The sequence below is a fragment of the Argiope bruennichi genome, chromosome 9 (assembly GCF_947563725.1).
Source record: "Argiope bruennichi chromosome 9, qqArgBrue1.1, whole genome shotgun sequence".
NCBI classification, from domain to species: Eukaryota; Metazoa; Arthropoda; class Arachnida; order Araneae; family Araneidae; genus Argiope; species Argiope bruennichi.
This window is the reverse complement of record NC_079159.1, coordinates 31,552,588-31,573,467: the sequence shown is the minus strand read 5'-3', so window position 1 is coordinate 31,573,467 and position 20,880 is coordinate 31,552,588. Positions and strand designations below refer to the sequence as shown.

General features: G+C 30.2%; 1 protein-coding gene across 1 annotated transcript in view; it reads left to right on the top strand.

Moving 5' to 3' along the window:
* LOC129985268 (frizzled-5-like) overlaps nucleotides 1–20,880 on the top strand; it is a 157,106-nt gene that overhangs the window by 111,571 nt on the left and 24,655 nt on the right. Inside the window, exon 3 of the mRNA XM_056095234.1 lies at nucleotides 15,357–15,393. The gene's annotated coding sequence lies outside the window, so the exon portion shown is untranslated. The remainder of the gene's footprint in view (nucleotides 1–15,356; nucleotides 15,394–20,880) is intronic.

The following is a 20,880-nucleotide window of genomic DNA, read 5'->3' as shown; positions in this document are numbered from 1 at the left end:
ACTGTGTCTTTCCGTATCTGTATTCCCGTATGACATCATATATCCCCCCATTTCTTGTTATTCCTATGGTATTTGAACAAAAACCAAACTCTGTGTCATTCCGTATCTGTATTCCCGTATGACATCATATATCCCCCCATTTCTTGTTATTCCTTTGGTATTTGAACAAAAACCAAACTCTGTGTCATTCCGTATCTGTATTCCCGTATGACATCATATATCCCCCCATTTCTTGTTATTCCTTTGGTATTTGAACAAAAACCAAACTCTGTGTCATTCCGTATCTGTATTCCCGTATGACATCATATATCCCCCCATTTCTTGTTATTCCATTGGTATTTGAACAAAAACCAAACTCTGTGTCATTCCGTATCTGTATTCCCGTATGACATCATATATTCCCCCATTTCTTGTTATTCCTTTGGTATTTGAACAAAAACCAAACTCTGTGTTATTCCGTATCTGTATTCCCGTATGACATCATATATCCCCCCATTTCTTGTTATTCCTTTGGTATTTGAACAAAAACCAAACTCTGTGTCATTCCGTATCTGTATTCCCGTATGACATCATATATCCCCCCATTTCTTGTTATTCCATTGGTATTTGAACAAAAACCAAACTCTGTGTCATTCCGTATCTGTATTCCCGTATGACATCATATATTCCCCCATTTCTTGTTATTCCTTTGGTATTTGAACAAAAACCAAACTCTGTGTTATTCCGTATCTGTATTCCCGTATGACATCATATATCCCCCCATTTCTTGTTATTCCTTTGGTATTTGAACAAAAACCAAACTCTGTGTCATTCCGTATCTGTATTCCCGTACGAAATCATATATCCCCCCATTTCTTGTTATTCCTTTGGTATTTGAACAAAAACCAAACTCTGTGTCATTCCGCATCTGTATTCCCGTATGACATCATATATCCCCCCATTTCTTGTTATTCCTATGGTATTTGAACAAAAACCAAACACTGTGTCATTCCGTATCTGTATTCCCGTATGACATCATATATTCCCCCATTTCTTGTTAATCCTATGGTATTTGAACAAAAACCAAATACCGTATTTTTCCATATCTGTATTCCCGTATGACAGCATGTACACCCCCCCCCCATTTCTTCTCATTGCTATGGTATTTGAACAAAAACCAAATATCATATTATTTCGTATCTGTATTCCCCTATGACATCATGTATCCCCCATTTCCTGTTATTTCTATGGTATTTGAACAAAAACCGAATGCCGTGTTATGACGCATTGGTATTCCCGTATGACAGCATGCATTCCCCATTTCTTCTTATTGCTATTTGAACAAAAAACAAACCCCTTATTCTTTTATATCCGTATTCCCTTATGGCCTCAAGTGTTCCCCATTTCTTCTTATTGCTATGATATTTGATCAAAACCCAAACACCGTATTATTTTATATCTGTATTCTTGTATGATAGCATGTATTTTCCATTTCTTCCTATTACTAAGGTACTTGAACAATTCCCAAACGCCATATTATTCTGCATCTGTGTTCCAGTCGCTTACGAAACTTTTGGTTGATGCCTCTAAGAGAACGCTTTGGTCTTCGTAAATGACCAAAACGTTCTCTTAGAGGTTTATTTCAATTAACGTTAACGTACAACAACGTTAACCCGCAATTTTTCCTTTCCCCTAGTTTATTAGGCTAATGGTCCTCTGTTTGTATGAAAAATGCAAATGAGGAGTAACTCTATTACTCATTTTTGATGAAATCAATAACTAAAAAAAGTTAATTTCGATTTCATTTTTCTCATGGGTACTTCAATTTCATCAAGGCTAACCATCAGATCTTAGATCAGATATCTGAAATTTATGTTGCAATGTTTAAAATGTTTTATATTTTTTTCATTCGTCGGCTTCTGTAAATACCAAAAAAAGAATCAGAAATACTATCTCCTGAGAAATATAGCACAGCTTTCAAGTGTTGAAAAAGTGAGAAGTTCCTTGTCATCTCTGAATATTTGCGTTGTTGCCTAAGATAAAAACAGAAGTAGCGCCACTTTTTCTCTTAAAAGTGTAGTAAACACTTCATTCAGCAGTCGGTTCCTGGAAACGATGAAAAATGTTACATTTCTAATCATGAAAGGTCAACTTGGAGGAGATAATTTAATCTATGGTCAACAGCCCACAAATGTCTTCCCCTCCGTGATTTATAGAGACTTTTCAGTCCCAACTTTTCCCCAAGGGCCCCTATGGAAGATAAGGTATTCTAAGAACTCTATCGAGAAGACTTCCTTTGGCTTTCCTACTACTTTTTGGAAATTAACTGCTGGTGAAATAGGAAAGAAACGCTTTTATGTAGTAAAAGAAATCGTGGCATTAATTAGTTAAATGTTCTTATTGCTATATTGGACGAGAGGATGCATTTCCAAAATAGGCATTTTAGCAAAACATTGTTGAATGTCATCAAAATTAATTCATGCATAAGTTGTCTGGCGTGCAACATAAATGGATTTATTTTTACTTGATCGCATGCAGTGTACAAAAATTGTTGCTGAATTGAACTACTTCAATAATTTCTAGTGAATCTAAAAAAGAAATGTCTTGTTGTATTAAAGAAAATATTTTCGATAATTAGATAGATTTCCTAGTTGTATCTTGGATGTAATGATGTAATTTCCGAATAAATGTACAAAAGAAATTCTGCTACTGCAACGCTTTCATAATTAATGCTTAATAACTAATCTAACTTGTTAACAGGAATTAGTTCATTTTTCCAAAAAATATACAGCAGAAATTCTATTAGTAAAAAAAAATATCATTGGTTCAAAATTGGTTTATTCATTCATATTGGCTTTCAAAATTAATGTATGATAAATAATTTGTTCCATAAGAAGAATTACTTCATTTTCCAATAAATGGGAAGCAGAAATTCTCTGATTGCGTGCCTTCAAAATTAATTCCCGTTCTACGACAGGAATTAGTTCACTTTTACTTTCTTGTATTCCAAAATGTGCAAAGAACAAGTATTGTAATTGCCCTCGAATTTTTTCAATAGATGTCCAAGTTTTAAAGTATTGTAGTTATAATGGGGCAACTATTGTAATCGTCCTCCAATTATTATTATTATTATTATTTATGTTTTCCAAGTTATAAAATTCGCTGAATAAAAGAGAAATACCATGATCAGAATTTTTCTCATTTCTCTATTTATATGTTTGTGAAAACTATATCTAAGAAGCGGGTATTGTTATATAAATAAAATCTGACATGCGGACTCTCTCTCACTCACTCATTCACTCATTCATTCGCTCACTCTCACACACACACACTATATATGCATCAAGGATTGGGCATAATCCGTCAAAGAGCTTGTATTTGTCTCCTCAAATATAAACTCAATGATTCGAAAATGCAATAAGTCAAGTTTATGAAGTTCGGTGGGGTCACCTCCCCCCTTCTCAATAACGATAGATCTTTTTTAAAATGTGAACCAACTTCTCAACTGAAATTTTTGCAGGGAAAAAAAGCGTGATCATGACATTTTGACGAAATTTAATATTTTAGATCTCTTTCCGTAGAAGATACCTATTTTCATATATGAGTCCAATCAGTGGTATATGTCTTTCTAAGTACCAATAAGCATAAGCAATGAAAAACGTAAATGATTATAGATTTGTTTTATTATAAGATCTAATTAATGAATAAAAATATGTCCAAACTGTTCTTTCTAAGCTCTGACGGAAACAAAATGCCCAATCTAGCGAAAATAGAGAGCAAATATTGGGAAGCCAACCCTTTCTGGTGGCATAAAAAAAATTACTCATTTCCTCCAATTTTTGCAAAACAATAGTTTTCTTCCCCCCCCCCGCACCGCCACAACTAATAAAACAATTCTTTCATAGAAATTCAAAAAATAAAAGCTCATTTCAAAGAAAACAATTTCTTAAATAGGCTCGATGAAATAATACATTTTTTTTGTTTTACTTCTAAAATATCAAGTTATCGAAGGTGTTGAATTTCTTTTTTCGATTTTTATTTTGATAAACGTTTATTTTTTTTATAAGCTTTTGAAAGAATCAGTTTTTGGTTATGAAATATTTATTCTTTCCCGTTATTTCTACATCCTTCAAGGTATTATTTCATCAGCCTTTTATCTTTTCTCCTTTCTCCTTTATTTTTATTTTTGCTAGATTCTTCTTGTATGCACTTTTTAATTCTGAAGCTCTACAGATATAATTGGGCAGTTAAAGCTACAGTAGAAAAGTCTTAAATAAGCGTAAAGCAAAAAGTTTTATAATAATTTTTGGGAAGAAAAACTTTATTGTAGGTAATATCATTTTACATTGTCATCTTAATCCATATTTAACATGGAAATTGAATCGAATTATGTTTAATTTGTATAAAATTTGAAACATTTTTTTCATTTTTTCTTAAAAAAAATAACACAACTGTAACTTGAACTCACATCATAATAAATACGTTGGATAGATTCTTAGTTAACAATTCAAATATGTACCATGAACACATTTTTATCTTTCCTGTAAGAATTTTTTTTTTTTTTTTACTCACTTTTAATTTTTACATTATTTTTTTGTAATTTTTCTTTGTGGTGTAGCTTGAAATATACTCAAGAATTAAAAGTTCATTAAACTGAATGAATGAATACCGCGAAATGAATACCGCAAATATAAAATTATCAATTTTGCCAGGAGGAATTAAGAGATATTGTTCTAATTACCAGCTAAGTGGGTGAGTAAATAGTATATGCAATACTACGAATTCTGCTTACACAGGGACAATCGCTAGCCACAGTGGAAGGTGACCCCTACATAGGTCGAATTTTTTAATTAACTTTTTGGAAATTTAACGAAATATTTAATAATTTTATTAAATAAGTATAACCAATCTATATTTTCAAATCAAGACACCTGTTATCGCAGGTTATTGAACAGCTACAGCTGGACAAGATTGCTGCAATGATTTTGAAGAATAATGCATTTTTTTAATCTGTTCTACAGGATGCCCGTAAAATTCGTGCGAAATTTTCAGTGATTGTAAGTTTTTAAAAATATGCCATAGAACGAACCTGTAAAAACAATAAGAAGTTTTACGAGTCTTTTCTTCTCAGAAACTTTACTTTTAGAAATTTAACTTTATAATAAATTATTTTAATAATTGTTGACCCATGGTTTTACTTCCAAAAAAGTAAATAGTGTCCGTTAGATAACAATCTATTATCGCTATCCGAAAACAAGAACCTTTTACAAGGATGAATGCCATAATGAAATTCCAATCGTGAGTGGATGGAAAATTTAGTGAGACCAGCCAATAAAAACAATGCATTTTCTTGTCTTATGAAACTATGGGCCAATAACAATTTCGTAAAAACAATAATTTAGAAGTTGACTTTCTAAAGGTAAAGCAAAAGACGATACATTGCGGCACAACAAGATACATTTTTAATCTTTATATCTATGTATTATATACATCTACATAGTAATATTCTGAATTCATTAAGAACGATGCTATGCAGTTATTTTTTCAGCAACAAAATTTATTTCCATATAATCAAAACTGTGACGAATTGTAGCAAAATAAATATAAGGCAACATTCGAAATACTTCCTGTAATAATCTTCTAATGTAATAAATCAATTTCTCCATTGCTTGCTAAAGTTCATGTTTCGTTGTTGACTAACATTCAAATAATATGCTTCCAATATGCTCTCTTAAAGCAGTTTCCTCCCTGAGCAGATGATTGAATATTTAGTATCCTGAACTAGCCAGGATAATTACGCAGTATCTCGGCAATAATTTACAATCTACTTCCCCTAGTGAATTCATAATTATCGGACAATAATTGTGTAAGCACTTAGTAACAGTTGCTATTAGCGTTTTCCCTTCCTATTTCATGAAACATATTTAATTTTACATTCATGTCTGCTTGGAATATTCTGGACTGTTTCCTATTCTAGTCCAACCTAGATGGAAGACCTTTTGCTTAGAATAACAATAAATAAATTATAGCAGTTGTTATATGCAAGTACGCTGATAGTCTACAATATGGCGCAGCACCATGTATTATATTAACACAATACTCAAAATATTATATCATATTGCTGAATGTAATATAATATTGTAGTTTTAAACAGTATTACATAATATCGGGCCTCAACCTTATTGAGATAATTGGATATTTTTAATGTATTTTTTTTATATTTTGTACTTTATAGCATCTCAGGCCGGAAAAAAACGATTTAAAATTAAATTTAGTGTTTTCTGCAAATTTAATAAATAGTCAATGACGTCATTTTTGTGATCAAAAATTAACGCCAGGGCTTTAAATAACATATTATTAAAAATAGTAATAATATACTAGAAATCGTTTGCAAAGTTTTATGAAATATTTCTATGGCTTATATAATTTTATGATAAATGGATATTTAATTTCATACTCTCGTCTGAGAATAGTTTCTTTTAATGATATAAAAATATATTATAAAATATATTAAATATATATAAATGATATAAAATAAATCACAATATATAATATTATCATTTCTTTTAATAATATAAATATATATTTATAAAATGATAAAAAAAATATAAATATCATTAAAAGAAATGTAGTTCTTTTAATGATATAAAAACATTTTTTAATATTTCATTATATACTATATATATATATATATAACAAAACACATATTATTAAAAATATATTCCTTTTAATTACAGAAAGTATTTCGATTAAGATATCATTTTTCTTTAGTGAGAATGATATCTTAATCGTTTCTTCAGAACGATTAAAATATAATAATACGGAGAATACAAATGAACAAAGAATTTAAATCAAAATTTCTTCCAAAAATGCAATTTTTGCTTCAAAAATTATTTGTATTTTACAAAAAAAAACCTTTGAAAGGCAACTGTTTAACATGAAAACTTAGCACTTGAATGGTATAAAATGTTGAAAGAAGATCCATCGCAGATTAATCATTTTCAGATAAACCAGCCATTTCTTCTAGTCATTAACATGTCGATCAGTTCAGCGAATTGATTTTCAATGGCCGTCATTTAACAATTAGAGAAATCACATCATTCAAGAAGTTCCAATATTGAAAACGTCATAAACCGCTTGAACTTTTAGCGAGATAAGTCATTGGTTTCGCAAGACAATAATAAGTCACCTCACAGTATCGCTATTATTCGTGAATATTTGACAAAAAATTCAGCAAATAAGTCTCCAAAGCTATGTATTTATCAGATGACTTTTATACTTTATAACTTTTTCTTGTTACCACAATTGAAAATGGCTTTCGTGGTTTTCGTGCCATTTTAAGTTTATTGATGTAATAAAAGAAAATTCGAATGAACTCTAAGAGAGCTTTAAGAAAATGACTTTGAAGCATGTTTTCAAGTATCGGGAAAATGTCAGCAGAAATGTATTGCACTCCGAGAAGATTACTTTGAAGGAGATGTAATAAATATCGACGAATAAATTGATACTTTATGTTATTTTATGACTGCATTTTCGATATTTTTCATCACAACAGCACAGCATTCTTCATGGATTAGATGTCCTATTTGACGATATCTCTTTGCTTACTGATAATAAAGATGAATGTGTGTATACCTGTCTGTCTTTATGTATGAGTGTGCTGGCGTTCTACAAGCGTTTGACCAAAAACTATCAAATTTGGAATATAGTGGGTGGGTATATGTGCACTATAGAGAATTATTTTTTGATATTTTAATTATAATTTTAATAAATGAAAATTTAAGTTGAATTTGGGTGTTTTCTCACGATAGGTACTGGAAATATTAATTAATCCACAAAAATGAATTTTATACCCTTTCAAAATTTAAGAAATATATTTTTTAAAGATACCAATTTAGGAATCGTACAAATTTTTATAACTGAACAGTGACAATATTTTTGGTGTAATGTCAAACAATAGATTATATTGTCACCCTGAAATTCAAACTATTTTCATTGTTTCATCAAATATTTAATATCATGATTTTCTTCTATTATTAAAAACTTAAAAAGTACATTGTTTAATATCTTAGTAGTTAATTAATAAGACGAATAAAAAAGGGGAAGCAACATTACCGAGTAATTTAGAAGGTCAATGAATAGGACAATTCCATTTTTAATAGGATTATGAAATCATGTGATTTGTTTCAATTATAAAGATTCAGGTTCACATTAAAAAGGACTTAAGTAAGACAATTGAAATAACACAGTAATACAATGTATTGATTATCAATTTGGTGGTATCAAGGACATGAAGTTATATCTAAACGAATTATCTGAAATTAGATATAATCAATATTCCCGGCGAACAAGATGGTTGCTGAAAACGTCTAGTATCAATTCAGGTTCACATTAAAAAGGACTTAAGTAAGACAATTAAAATAACACAGTAATACAATGTATTGATTATCAATTTGGCGGTATCAAGGACATGAAGTTATATCTAAACGAATGATCTGAAATTAGATATAATCAATATTCCCGGCAAACAAGATGGTTGCTGAAAACGTCTAGTATCAATTCAGGTTCACATTAAAAAGGACTTAAGTAAGACAATTAAAATAACACAGTAATACAATGTATTGATTATCAATTTGGCGGTATCAAGGACATGAAGTTATATCTAAATGAATGATCTGAAATTAGATATAATCAATATTCCCGGCAAACAAGATGGTTGCTGAAAACGTCTAGTATCAATTCAGGTTCACATTAAAAAGGACTTAAGTAAGACAATTAAAATAACACAGTAATACAATGTATTGATTATCAATTTGGCGGTATCAAGGACATGAAGTTATATCTAAACGAATGATCTGAAATTAGATATAATCAATATTCCCGGCAAACAAGATGGTTGCTGAAAACGTCTAGTATCAAATAAAATCGTGCGATTTGCATTATTTCTTTATAAGAAACAACCAATTTAAGTCTTATACAGCTCCTCTACACTAAAATTAATATTAATATTAGTGAAAATCACACAAATTTAAAATGTCACTTTTCATTTTCGTTATCGTTTCGTTTTCACTCTATGGCGCTACATAACTTTTTACCTACTTGACTGATTTATTCGTACATTGCACGAGTAGTAACTTATTGCATTTTTTTAAATTTTCAAGCTAAAATTAAATCATTTGTACATGCTATTACTTTGTCCAGAAATTTAGCGGAATGCATAAACATCTAAAGAACATTTTTCTCAAGGTTCTTAGTTTAATCAAATTGATAACATTTTCCCATATAAACGAGATGATTAATTAAAATTTTCTTCAAAAATCAATAATTTCTTTGAACAATAGCGTAAAGAACAGAGAGGGGGGATTATAGATTTCCCAGGCACAATCTTATCGTGTAATTTTTGAGATAAAACTGAATGAAGGGGCACAAAAATAGCACCCTTCCCTGAAAACACAATTTTTTGATAAGCCACTGATGAAGATCCAAGGTGAAAAAAATTACTTGTTAAACCACTGTTCGTGAAAAGATCTGCAAGTTCTGTATTCCATAATTGTTCTTGTGGAATTTTATGACACAAAACGCAGTGCTGGTTAACCTCTGCAAGTGTATGATTAAAATGAAATGTTAAAATAATAAAAATGAATGCCAACTGAATTTTGTATCAGGATTTTATTATAGTTTCATACTTCGCCACTAGATGTGCAACAGGCTATCGCGGTAATTAGTATTTATTCGTTCCCTTGCATATTTACAATGCTATAACATGAGATATATTTGCTTGCCAATGAAATGCTACGTAACTTATAAGCCTTCCCCCTCTATATAGACCCTCGCCCTTGAAATTTTAGTACTGATATATATAATGAAGATAAGAATTTATGTGAAATAGATTATTAAATTGATACATCAATCATACAGTAATTCTTATTTTGATTCGCAGTTTCATGCTTAATTAATATTAAATTATAAAATAAATGTAATATTTTTAAAAATTACATATGTAAACTGTTAATTATGAGCTTTTATATCTGTTTTCTAGTTTCAAAATACATATTTTTATTCTGATAAAATTGCACATATGCAAAATTTTGGCACAATTGGATGTTAGTCAACGGCACAAAATGGCACATGTTTGTTTGTTTGTTCTGTGATCATTTTCACGGATACATACCTTAGATCTTCCCAACCACCTGTCACAATGAGAAAAGTGAAACACTCCTCAGCAATAAAAACAACAACAAAAGGCAACAAACGCTGGACTTTTTCCACCTCAAGCTTTTTCCAATATCTTCCCCACTCTCTTTCCAACAATGAAATCGGCGTCAGATTTTCTGGCCCGGTGAGCACCAGATTCATCGAGTGCGATGTTTGGACAATCCGCCAATAGAAACCACCCCACATTTCACGCACCGAGTAAACAAATAACACTCCAGTGGGGGGGTTTGACAGCTCATTCCCTTCCAGAACCGTGGCCTCTCCCTCAAAAAACCATTATATTACTCCCTGCCTCAACCGTAGCTTTGTGGCACGATGCACAATGGAAGCATTTCGCGACAGCTGTCACATTTAAAAGGTAGGATGGGGAAAAGGGATTGCTCAAGTCCTAATCCGGACCCCTCCCCCCCTCGCGATGCAGACGATAATTCAGAGAGTGAGAGGTATTTGATGAAGCATTTGCTTCAGGGTGGCCCCTTTTCTTTATGAACTGCTTTGTATAAGGTATGGGACTGACAGGGGAGAAAACGAATGCCACGTTTAGAGATGGTGGAAGATTGCACTCCATGGTGTAATCCGTTTACAGCTGTCACAATGGCGACTTATTTTAGCCAGAGTTGAAAGGAAGTATTGACCGCAAAAATTAAATCCTTTAAGGCAACCTTAACTGAAATTTCCCACAGTGAAGGCCAGCTTTTAAATTATTTCTGCTCGAGAAGTTAGAAAGATATAATGTAATGCCCAAGTATTGATAGGTAATGGATATTTTGAACTTCTAAGTGATGAATTTTTACAATGCTTTACTATTAGGACTATTATCAAAGAAGTCGAATACACGATACTGGTTTCAAGTGATTTTAAAATAAGTCTACTTTAAAAATTTTATTCAAAATATTTTTTTAAATACATATTTATACAATAAAAATTATTGGGCTTCTGAACGATATAATAAATAAGAAATGAAAATAAGTTTTCAAATAAAACCAACGGGAGTCGTCTGCCCAAAATTTTCTTGCATACACTCTAAGAAACGTGTCATGCCAGAGAGTGCCTTACATGACAATGGCCGTATAATCGTTACAAAATATTAGCTTATATCGTGAATTTAGCATTTTTACTTAATCCATCGTGTCATGTCATCTTTGCCGAGTAATTTGGAGATTAATCCCTAACATGCATTAATTGTTTTTAATAAGAATTGAAAGTGTATTTTTAATACGTTTTTCTCAAACGATTGAAATAAAAATTTGAACAAAACTGCTCTTGTAGTCACAAAATCCCATACCAGATACAATATATTTGAATCATTCCGCGTTTGAATTATCGAATTTACATGTTTCTGAAAGTACAGACCGACAGACAGTCAAGCATTAATTGGATTGGACTCAAAATTTTGAAGGTGTCTACACTATAGATATCAAACCTATGTCCCGAATTTCATCTATCTAGCTCTCTTCGTTTTGTAATTATCGTGTTAACTTATATTCGAACAGCCGGACAGATGGACTTCCTTTGAGCAGATTTTACTCAAAATTTGGCAGAAATATGTAAATTTGGCATAAATACCGTACTGAATTTCAACCCTCTCTCTCAAAGCGTTTTTGAGTTATTTTTGTCACAGACAGACAGATGGACATTTTCCAAAAATGTGTTTTTCGAACTCAGAGATACTTAAAATGTGGAGATTCGTTAAATTTGTTAAAATTCCGAGTTTTAATTTTTTTTGACAATTACTACACTTTTTCTATACTATGTATTAGAGAAAGTAAAAATTATTGGACTTCCAAATGATATAATAAATAAGAAACCAAAATAACTTTTTAAATAAAATAATCTAATTGTATAATGTATTTTAACGAAATTAACTGTATGGATATAATTTTCTTATCTTTTATCTTAAATTTTTTTTAAAAAATGCATAAATTCTATAGGTCATTAGAAACATCATTTTACTAGTCAAATATTTTCATTCTTTCACTTCATTTCCACTAGACAAACTAAATTACAATTTTTCTTTTCCATGAGCTAAGGCATTAAGGCACAAATACTAAACTTGAAAACTATTGGAATTTCATCATAAAATATACCTCATTCATAAATATATAAAAGATTTACTATGATAATTTACTCTACTCTTGTTTAATTGACGTTAGATGCTGTCTGATCACAGGCATTAACCCATTATGAGGCTCTAATTAATTTATTCAGTATTAAATTATGATTCCTAAGGATCTGTATATAAGATAGAGAAAATGATGCGATAAATTCAAAATAATATGCTTCAAAAGTTGCGGCTTTCTCGGGCATCACTTAGAAACTGAAGGGTTAATTGTTGTTTCATACTCTCGGTTATTATGCTGATTAGATAATTTATCACCTCGACAGCAAAATAAGAACCTTGTGCGTCTAAATGAATGCCCTCAGTTATGTCACATTCCTAATAGCTTTCAGGGATTAATAACTCTATTACCAGAATCAATTTTTCTTAAATTACGATTAGTTCCAGTTAGTTTTGTTGGAACGCTAACGCTTTAATTTTTTTTATTCATATTTCTTGTAAATATTAGAAAAATTAGACTTATTCTTAAAAGACTGGTTATTATAAACTTTTCAACTCTCAAAAGTTTTTTTTTTTTATGAGATATTTTTTAAATCTCGGAATTTCTTTTTTTTTTTTTTTTTTTTTTTTTTATGAAGTTTCTTTTTTACGAAAGGCGGATGTGGAAAAACTGTATTGACATACAGGTTCATTTGTTGACAAAAATTTCTAAATAAAAAAAAAAAAGAATTTATGTTATAATCGAGCGCAATTTAAAATGTGGGTGGAGTTTCCAATTGAAATTTTTAAAAAAAGTATCAAAATAACCAAAGGAAGTATTTTTCTCTTACTTTTCCCATATACCACAACATGGCTTTGTATGTGTATAGCTGTGTAATAGTAGATTAAAGTGAATCGAGTATACATTTAGATCTTGGCACAAGATGACTTTGTATGTGTATAGCTGTGTAATAGTAGATTAAAGTGAATCGAGTATACATTTAGACCTTGGCACAACATGACTTTGTATGTGTATAGCTGTGTAATAGTGGATTAAAGTGAATCGAGTATACATTTAGATCTTGGCACAACATGACTTTGCATGTGTATAGCTGTGTAATAGTAGATTAAAGTGAATCGAGTATACATTTAGATCTTGGCACAACATGACTTTGTATGTGTATAGCTGTGTAATAGTAGATTAAAGTGAATCGAGTATACATTTAGGCCTTGCCACAACATGACTTTGTATGTGTATAGCTGTGTAATAGTAGATTAAAGTGAATCGAGTATACATTTAAATCTTGGCACAACATGATTTTGTATGTGTATTGCTATGTAATAGTAGATTAAATAGTATCGAGTATACATTTGGATTTTCTCCTATTGATCCATCAGGCTAAAACATTATTCAAATTCACAAAGTATATGGTATTTGGAATGTGGCGGCAAGATCACAAAGCAAAATTCTTTAAATAGCATTGTGTGAGCTTGGGTGATACTGCATCAACCTGATACTTTGTACTATGCACGCATAAGCAAAAGGTGCACATAACAAATATAGACAAAAAGTATCAGGTACTAGGTATCACGTTTAAGACAATTGATAATCTTCTCGATATCATTCATTTTCGATTGGGTGATACTATATCAATTTTTAATACGAAGTATTAAGTCGAACAGCCTAGTTTGCTAGTTTTCCTCTTGGATGTTAACATCATTCGAATTTTTTTTTAGCTATATAATCTTCAGACATTATTACATTTGATCAAATATAATGGCGCCTAAACCATTGAAGAATCTCCGCTTTCTCGTACTCAGAGTTTACTTTCCGCTTCATACCTAATCGTCAATCACTGTCAATATCAAGGCCATCGACACATTGTCATCAATACCTCTTCGGAAGAATCGGAATCCTGAGTTGGAATCACCAGCATCAGTATTAACTACCAGTCACAACGTAAATGAAGAAATGGATATCAAGAATCGGCACCTGATTTCGTTCTGACAGGGGAAAAAAATCGATTACCGGTTGTATCAGACATAGTTGAGTATCAGTATCAATCTGTTCCTGATAGAGAAAAAATGGATATCAATTCAACGCCAATATTGTTCGTTTTTGAGCAAGTAGTGTTAACGTACACAAACAGATAGACAACTGATTAAGGATTTGTTTCAATAATTAATACAAATCTGCAAAACTGATATTGAAATCTTGTGGAATTTTATTCATTTAACTTAATGTATTCGAGTTATGGAAGTCGAGTAATGTATTCGAATCGAGTAAGTAATGTATTCGAGTCATGGAAGGTTAAATTTCAAAAAATGAAAAAATGTTATTTGATTTTTTTATTATTATTATGTTTTCACAATGATATAAAAAATTTTTTCTTTTAAATTTCAAAAAACGCATTAATGATAAGATTCTAAAATTTCTCTTCTGGAGATTTTTTTTGTGTGTGCCCATAGAAAAGATGACATGAGACATGTTTAAAAAAATATTTTTTAAATGGTTCATTCTTTTATTAAATTTTTTTTCGTTAGTCATCTCTACTAACAATAGAAGAGAATGCATGTCTGAATATGAGTGTTAATATCCAATAGAACCATTGGATATTGGATAATATTTATCCATTACCATTGGACAATATTTATCCATTGGATCCAAAACTACATTGTTTGATACAAATATACTTTAAAGGGTGACCTCCGAGCTATTTTTTTAAATTTTAATTTATTAAAATTAATTCAAATTTTAGTATTTTCGCATATACATTAATAAAATATTGAAACACAAAAATGTACACATATTTGAGAATTTAAAAGATTAACTTAGCAATGATACAATTTATAGTACAATTAAATTGTGAGTTTTTATTTATTTATTTATTTTTTCTCTAAGTTTAAAACTTTTTAGATACATTTTTAGGCATGCTTCACAACAATATTTTTTTCATTTTTGTAATGAAATTAAAATGTTTTTCTTTACTAATGCATATCAATATTTTATCTTTGTTTTTCTTCTGTTATTAAAATCAATGTATAAAGTTTCAGCTTATAATTTTCGCATTGTATAAATTTCTTTTCAAGTCAAATTTCTAATTATTGTATTTTATTTTTTCAGATTTGCGGTAATTACATACTGGATTTTACCTACAAAAGTAAGCAATTAGGATTTTTTTTAATATTTATAATTTGTATATTTCCAAGTTCTACTACTCTTTTCTATTATATAATAAATTTATTTATAAAATTATACTATCGCATTTTAAATTGGCAGCTTATATTTTTCATTATAAATGCACCAAAATTCTTAATGAATCAGTATAAATAAGCTATTTACCCAAAAAACTCCTATGCTGAATAATTAACTCATTTTCAATTCGGAAAGCGTGTTCTTGGGTTAACTGAAATTTAATTATTTCCCGTTTAAAACTCGAACTCAGATTTAGGTGAAATGGCAAATAGAGAGAATCGTATTGTAGATTAAACAGATATAAGACTTCTAATACTGTACAAATTAAATGTATTTATATTTCAAATTAAAAATTTGTGAGTGAAAAAATAATACCCGTTTGAGCAAAAAATATTTTACTGAAAAGTTTTGCACTAATAGTCTTGGCTAACCATCTGGTCATCAAAGGAAGCTGGGTTTTAATTTTTATGCACCATCTCAGGAATTGCTGTCTGCTGTAGAAGCAAGAAATGTGTATAATTAATGTAATATAAACATAATAGTACATGTCCCCCCCCCAAAATTCTCCTTTTTTATTTACTCCCCCCCCCCCAATTCCCATTATCTAAATGCCAAAATGACCTCATTCAACACTACTCCATTTGGCGCTTTTTTTTTTTACCACATTCCGGGGGTCTTACCAAACAACAAACACTGCCACCCATTGAGTACTTTCAAAGTTACCAGAACACACACTATGACCATTCTCATTTTGTCCTCCGTCCCTTATATGTCCACCCTCTCCTCAGGTGAGGGCGTCCTCAGCCGGACACACCTTCTGTGTGAGTTTCTGCGCCCAGGGCTGGCGGCCAGCTGTGTTGACTGCTCCTAGCCCGCTGAGTCAATACAACGCGTACGGAGGAGGGCCATTTCGCCAAACGTGAGTCCCATTCTCAACGATTTAATTTATCGTGACCATCCATTTAAGTGAAGACATTTCTTGAGAGGATCACTGAACCTGGGCAGATAGTGCTGCCGATGTATGGGTACTTTAATTCATTCGTCTCGGTGCTTGTGGTAGAGTCTTTTGTGTAATTAGTGAGGTGGTCATTATTTACATTTTGGGTTATTTTCACTTTTTTTTTTTTTTTTTGAAAATATTATGTACACATAACAAATACATTGCACAACAGATAAACTATTCCCGTTTTTTTTTTTTTTTTTTTTTTTTTGCTTTAAATTTGCTCAACAGGAAAGTTAATATATAGAGAAGCTAAAATTTTATTATTTGTATTAATTACTTTCTACTATAAACTGAGTGCTTTCTGCTTTGTGCCTATATTCTCTTTGGTATATCTTAATCTGAAATTTAATGTTATTATGTTATTTAGCGATTTTTCTAAAAGAATTATTGATCTAGTGTGTGAATTTATTTAAATTATTTTTTAAAAAAAAGCTGTAAACCTTAAAAAATATAGCTTTTTTTTTTCAAAAAATTTTTAGAACTCAAATCATAAGAAATGATTCCCAGTTTCATGCAACAAATATATATAAAATATTAAATTTATATTGTAAATTATTCCAATTGTAGTTCCTAATGTTAAGTGCAAAATATAAAATTTATAGTGCGAAGTATTTGAATTATAATTTCAAATACGTGAAGTGTAAAATATCAGATTTATAATATAAAGTGTTCAAGTTATAGTTCCAAGTATATAAAATACAAAGTGTCAAATTTATAGCGCAAACCACTAGAAAAAAGTTTCATGTTTTATAAAATATCATTTTTGTTTGTTCAAAATATGCGAATTACCATTCCATATGACAGATATATGTTAAGCACCAAAATATAAAGTATATTTATATATTTCCCAAGTTAGTCAGTTTATCATTCGTATTCAATTTATTTGTCCCATTTGCTTTTGTTTTCGCTACAAACTGATGTTTTAAAGACAAACCTGGAATTTTAAATCTCTATTGATAGAATAGAACGAGTTTATATTTATTGTCTCTTAAAACAACGTTATCGCTAGTTCAAGATTTATTGTAGCTCAGGAATTTCAGAAGAAATTGAGGAATAAAATTTTGATTTTAAAAAAAAAAGGAAGCACAATTCAAAATAAATATTCTATAAGTTTTAGTGAAGTGTTCAGTCTAGAAGATTTCATTTCTAACGAGTAATAAATTATTCAGAAGTCGTTGGGAAAAATGTTGTCAACTCACATACTTTTTGATGTCTTTGAAATGATGCTCTGTATTTGAAAGCTTTGTCGGTTTTTATTTTATTTATTTATTTATTGTTAATGTTGAAATTTTACAACTTTCAATCTTGTTGAATTATTTTATTTTTACAGCCAATATTTTATTTTTATTTCAATCTTCGTCGCATACTACTTGGATTTATTTCCTAAATTTCATTTCTTAGGAATAGATTTTATTATTTGTTAGATTTACATCCAGTTTTAATTCAACATCATCTATTTTTAATTATATGCTGTGATCTCGAATAAGGTTGCGAAGTTTAGTTAAGTTGCCTCGAAAATTATGATACATTTATGTCGGTTTATCAAAAAATATCACGTAATTATCGATTTAAAATTCAGATATTTCTTTAAACCTTCAAAAATGGACAATTTCCAGAATGACGTGAGAGATTCTTCTTAGTATAAAGATCGAATTTGAAGATTATAATACTCCTTATTCGTATACTTCCTAGATGAAAAAAGTAAAATCAGATTCCAGTTAGAAAAGTTATAATTAAAAAGGGCAGGGATAGCCTGGTTGGTAGGGCGTTGGATTCGCGTCCCTTGGGTTGCTAGTTCGTACCCCATCGGCTGAAGCCTCCCCTATGTGTGGTGGCTGGCGCACGCATAAATCTGTCGTGGTCACAAAGTCCTCCAAGTCGAGAGTAATACCACTGGGGGTAATGGATCAGGGGTGCTTGTTCTCTGATTCAGGTCTAAATTACGATCTGTGGTTGAGGGAATGAAATGCGTGAATGAAGTCCGCTCCGTAAAAAAGGGTTGTGATGTGTGTGTAGCTAAGTCGTACTCTTGACCCTAGATGGTACTACTGAAATACAAGAGAAGCCCCCTTGGCTTAAAATCACTGACATCTAAAGTCCGTGGGCTTGTCTATGACAAGTGCCATTAGAAACAACAACAACATAATTAAAAAGACATTTCTCTTTAGTTCCAGGACTCAAATTGAAAAATAAAAGAACTCAAACTAAACAATTAATGCATTATAGAGATACCATTTTAATCTAACATTTACTTGTTAATTGCAATTTGTTACTTTTTTTAATTGTATTTTCCCCTTTTTCTTATTCATTTAAATAATTCTACTATTCTGTGATGATACATCGAACGTAATGACATACAATAAGAAATAACAATATTGTCTAAAAATGAAAAGAGAAATTATTAGGTATATTAGGTAACAAACAAATGAAAATTTCAATTTGAATCTATATGACTTTACATTCCTTTCAATAATAAAAATCTAATAGAAAAAATTCCTCTTTCCAAGACAAATTTTTAAAAATTCTGAAATTTTCTAATGATTCACCGATTTTAATGACATAAAGTAAGGATATTGTCCAAAAATTGGGGGGGGGGGACGATAAAAATTGCGTCAATTCATATCGCATACAAATTCACTATCAAATCGAAGATATTAGAAGATTTAGTTACTTTGTTCCAAAAGGGTAAAACAATAAGTGAATTTCATAAACAGATTAATTTTAGTTTAGTTATATTAACGTCCCGTTGTAAAGCAACACTAGGGCTATTTTGGGACGGACCTCGTAATTTTGAACCACGGTCAGATGACGAGGACGATACCTGGCTATATAAAATAGAATATAAGATTATTGTCCAAAAATTTAAAAACTTATCTAATAGGGTAAATTCATATCACCTACAAATTCACATCATCAAACCGAAAATGTAGTAAATGTTTTGTAACAAACAGGGCAAAACAGTATGTGAAATCTGTTGTGTGAATTTTAAAAAAAGGTTAAATTTGTAACAAATAAAAGAGCATTTCAATTTGAATCAATATGACTTTATATTCCTATCAACAACAAATAGCTGAATCGATGACGACTCACATTTTGCAACGATGTCTCGGATCATTTCCCAGACAAATCAACATTTCAGTTTAATTTGTTTCAAATGGAGCACATATCTTTGGTATCTAGAGATGGTCGACGATATTTGCCCATCAAAACAAATACAAAATGAGATTACATACTTTCGTGACATGTGTCATAAAGCGAGGTCAATGGTGCTATTACTTGCGCAAGTAATCCCTAAATAAAATAACTTTTTTTTATGTCAGCGCATCCTATCTGACCACAAACAAATGCCACTTAAGCCGATTCTATTGTTTGCTTTTTTTCATCATACAGAATATAGCGTTGGCAACATAAAGACGCCACGATGTCTCCGAACGAATTACTGTAGGATTTTCTTTACTGACGGTTACTTATTTAATATTAACGATGTTGTATCCATCTTTTTTTTAATCATTCTTAATTTTTAATAAAATTATATGCATATTTCATATATAAACAAATTTATATCGTAGGAAAATAAAAGCATAATCATACTTTCTACCACAAGATTTAAATTTTTCTTTTTCCTTACTAGCTGCTTTTGGCGACCAGTTCGTCTGAAAGATTTATTATGTTTTATTTCAATTAAATCTCTTATTCCATAAAGAATTTTTAATGACAAATTATGTAAATATTAAGGTCAAGTTATTTCAATAGCTTTAGATTTATTCGTTTTATTTCATTAAAAGCTTTCTAATGGAGCGAAATTATACGACACCATACTGACATTAAACATTTAAGAGTCTTGATAATCTATTTTAAAATACACGTTGTCTTTTAGAGTGATGTAATTTTACTTTGATTTACTCATATAAACTGCGCAAATAAGAGGAAAAATCTTTCTTGTATACATAGAAGAAAATCACGTGATAAAATATTTAAGGAAAAAAGAAAAACGATTTTAATTCACCTCCATCATTGAAATACATTGTTGAAAATAACTCAGAAATAAATACATTTTTTTTTTTAATTTAAGAAAAAATTGCATAGCAGATAAGTTATCAACTAAACTATTTTTAAAATAAATTTTGAAAGTGAAATAAAAATTTTTTGCATAAAAATATATTAGGAATTTATCCTTAAAAAATTCCAAATCTCGTTTAATTTTCTATTAGTCAAAATTATATTTGAAATATAAAAGAGGCCATCTGAATTGCCCATTCCTATTCTGAAAATTTATATCAGTACCAATTTTGGTAATTTCGTTACTCTTATTTATTATTATTTGGCACTCTTAACTCTAGGTCAAACAGTTTCCATATAGAGCGCCACATAGACTCATAATCTTTGTGTTATTATTAGTAGGAATAAGCTTAATAGTAATTGGGTAGATATTATTTTATTGAATTGGAA